Source organism: Chrysochloris asiatica, unplaced genomic scaffold, assembly GCF_000296735.1.
Source record: "Chrysochloris asiatica unplaced genomic scaffold, ChrAsi1.0 scaffold00045, whole genome shotgun sequence".
Classification (NCBI taxonomy): Eukaryota; Metazoa; Chordata; class Mammalia; order Afrosoricida; family Chrysochloridae; genus Chrysochloris; species Chrysochloris asiatica.
In genome coordinates this window covers 8,355,648-8,359,535 of record NW_006408563.1, presented here as the reverse complement: position 1 = coordinate 8,359,535, position 3,888 = coordinate 8,355,648, and positions in this window count along the sequence as shown.

Here is a 3,888-nt window from a genome sequence, read left to right as displayed (position 1 = left end):
AAATGCCTAGTCTCATTAATAAAAACAATGGGCATTGCTTACTTTACAAAATCAACATTTACTTTAGTTCTCTTCTGAAACAATTTCACAGAATCTTTTTAAATTAGCATTTCTCAAATTAATTTTTTCTTGGGGTCTAGAGAAAGTGAGAGTGCTGCAGACATTTCCTGTGTTCAATAAAGTTCCAGCAATGGACACATTAGAAGAACTGTAATACTAGTCAGTCATAGAGCCGTAGGCATCAGTTCAGTGATTGTTTGAGAGAAACAATAAAAACCCTACTGTCATAGAGCCGATTCTGACCCATAGCAACTCTCTCTAAGGTTTCCAAGAGTGCGAATCTTTATGGGAGCAGATATCACCAGAGCAGCAAGGGGGTTTGAACTGTTGGCCTTGGGACTAGCAACCCAATGCTTAATCCTCAGGGCCAACAGGGTTCCTTTTCTTTGTAGGTTCCTAAAGGGAACAAGGAGCTCTGGTAGCATAGTGGTTACGAATCGGGCTGAGACCCGCAAGGTCAGCAGTTCGAAGCTGCTCCGCGGGAGAAAGATGAGGCGATCTGCTCCCGTAAAGATTTACAGCCTCGGAAACCCTGTTCAGGGTCGCTGTGGGTCGAAACCGACTCGATGGCACTTAACAACAACAACAACAAAGGGAACAATGAGGGGGTTTGTGGAATCTTGGGTTACTTAACTTCCCTAAGGAGGCCAATGAAGTTAACAATAAGAGTACCTATTGCTAAGGGTTACTGTGAAGACTGAAGCATATAATGTTGTTGCTGTTGTTAGGTGACCTCAAATTCGCTCTAGCGACCCTACGCAAACAGAATGAAATACTGCCTGAACATGCTCCGTTCTCACCACTGTTGTGCTTGAGCCCATTGCTGCTGCCACTGGGCCAATCCACTTTTTTTTTTTTAAGTTTTTATTGTGAATTGAGTGAAAGTTTACAGGGCAGATGATCAGTTTTACATTTAACAAATATACTTTGTTTCATTACAATGGTTATAATTCCCTCCATGTACCAGGTTGGCCCAGGACAGGGCAGTGTTTCGTTCTGTTGTGCATAGGATCGCTATGAGTTGGTACGGACTCGATTGCACCTAACAACAACAACAACGAGTATTATCAATGAACAGTATTTCTCTCCATTCATTTTAGCTTTTATATAGTAATTTAAACCACCAAAGGGCACATTCTGCAAGTCTGCCTCCTGGCCACCATCTTTCAGTCCCTCTCTTTCCATGAATCGAGAGTCCTCAGGTGTCCCGTCTCTCCATGTACTCATTTCTGCCTTCATCTCTGGTGTTTCTGCTTCTCTGGATAAGGTCCTGCATTCTGCTTGTGCTCTTCTCCCTTGATGGTCCTAGGGGCCTCTGTTTCTGGACTGTAAGATTAACTACTCCCCGCTTTTGTTACAAAAACTTCTACCTTTACAATTGTGACAGTTGCAATTAGTCATGATAACAATTACTCACTATTGAATCGTAAGAATCTTATCCCCATCTCTATTAACCAGACCCATCAAGACAAGATGAAAATTATTCAGTGGGGACTCTATCTTCCCCCACACACTCTTAAACTAAACACCCTCTTGAAACCTTGTAAGCCAGTCACTTCAAATCTTTATCACACACACCCCACCCCCCATTTTAGGTAGCCAATGTCTAAGTTGCCTATCCCTATCTACGCTGTGTACAGAGGGGATAGCTATGATACTTGATGTGAAAACTCCTTCCCTCTCTATTGGTATTTTGAGCTACTACCTCCATGAGTATAGGTCAAGTTCATCAAATTGTAGCAATTTACCCTCGTTTCCTTTATCAAAAATTGTTTTGTTTTGATCTTTCTCTAGTTGAGTTCTGATTATCAAGTCATGGAGGCTAGGTCAAATGGGTACTAACACAAATGGGTGTTCTTGTGCATCTCCCCTCACTTCATATCAGCTGGATGCTTCACTCTCAGCTTTAGGTCTCTGTGGCTATGTCCTTGTCCATGGGCTCAGGTGTCCCCAGGTCTCACCAAACTTTGGACCAACCAGCCCTCCTATTCTCTCTCTCATCTCCAGATCAACCAGAGTCTATGGAAAGTGGTTGAACTCAACCCATTTCTTCATCGCTGCCTTTCCCTCTCTTCCACTCACCAGTAGACTGATGTGGCTGCCAGCAAGCTTAATGCTTGCTCATGTGTTCCCTTTGAGTTTCAGTCTTAGAGGGGGCCAATCCATCTTGTTGGAGGTCTTCTTCTTTGTCACTGACTGTCCACTTTATCAAGTAGGAAGCTCTTCTCCAGGGACATCCCATCCTGGTAACATGTTCTAAGTATGAGATGAAGTTTCACCATCCTGGCTTCTAAGGAGCATTCTGGCTGTACTTTTTCCAACACAGATTGGTTTGTTCTTCAGGCAGTTTACTGTACCTTTAATATTCTTCTCTTACATCATAACTCAAATGCATCAATTCTTTTATGGTCTTCTTTAGTCATTGCTCAACTTTCATATGCATGAGGCTGTTGAAAATATCATGGCTTGGGTCAGGCACACCTTAGTTCTCAAACTGACATCTTTGCTCTTAAATACTTTAAAGAGATCTTGTGCAGATTTGCCTAGTGCAATATGTCATTTGATTTCTTGACTGTTTTCATGAATGTTGATAATGAATCCAAGCAAAATGAAGTCTTTGACACCTTAAGTCTTTTCTCCGCTTATCATGATGTTATTTATTGGTCCAGCTGAGAATTTTTGTTTTCTTTGAGAAATTCTTGTTTTCTTGTTCATTGAGATGCAACCTATACTGAAGGCTGTTGTCTTTAACCTTCGTCAGTATTTTAAATCCTCTTCACTTTCAGCAAGCAGGATTTTATCATCTACATATAGCAAGTTGTTAATGATGCTTGCTGTATTCTTCTTCATATAATCCAGTTTCTCGGATTATACATACAGAATGAATAAGTATAGTGAAAGAATACAACCCTGATGCACACATTTCTTGATTTTAAACCATTTAATATCCCCTTGTTCTTTTCGACTGACTATCTCTTGGAGTCCTGTTGTGGTGCTGTGGGTTAATGAGCCAGACTGGAAAGTCGTTTGAACTGCAAGGTTGGCGGTTCAAGCTCACTAGCTGCTCCTTGGAAACCCTATACAGGATCGCTATGGGTTGGAATCAACTCAACAGCTCTTCACAACAACAAAAATCTTTTGAATACGAGTACAAAGTACAGCTTCCTCATGAGCACAATTATACTTGTTATATGGAAGAGAATGTTAAGTAATTTAAAGTGGAGGTCGTTATAGTCAATGCAGTATCAGTTTTGCTGTTTTGAGAAGGTACCTCACATACTGCTACCTTATTGTCTTTGAATATACTATTCTCTTTGTCTGAAATGCTTGTCCTCTAGTTATCTTTATAGCTGGCTCTCTTACGTCCCAAAAATCATTTACTCAAATGTTATCTTCTCAATAAGGCCTTTCCTGACCATCCTGGAACACCTCATCCCTGGACACTTTGCTTTTCTCTGCAGTATCTAATATTGATTAATACGTTGTTGTTATTAAGTGCCGTCATGTCAGTTCCGAATCACAGCGACCCTGTATAGGGTTTCTGAGGAGCAACTGGTAGGTTTGAACTGCCAACTTTGTGGTTCGCTGTCCAGTGCTAATCCTATAGTGCCACACCAGGATATAGCACACATTTAACACATATTTTCTGGTTTTCCTCTCACTATAAATTCCATGAACTATGGAGATGCTTCTATGTTTTGTCCACTACTATCCTAAAAGCCTGTAAGAAATGCCTGGCACAGAGCAGACACTCAAATATTTGAATACATGAAAGGTGTTCCCCATCCAGAGATCACTGTTACTAGATTGTTTTTGTTTTGTTTTTTT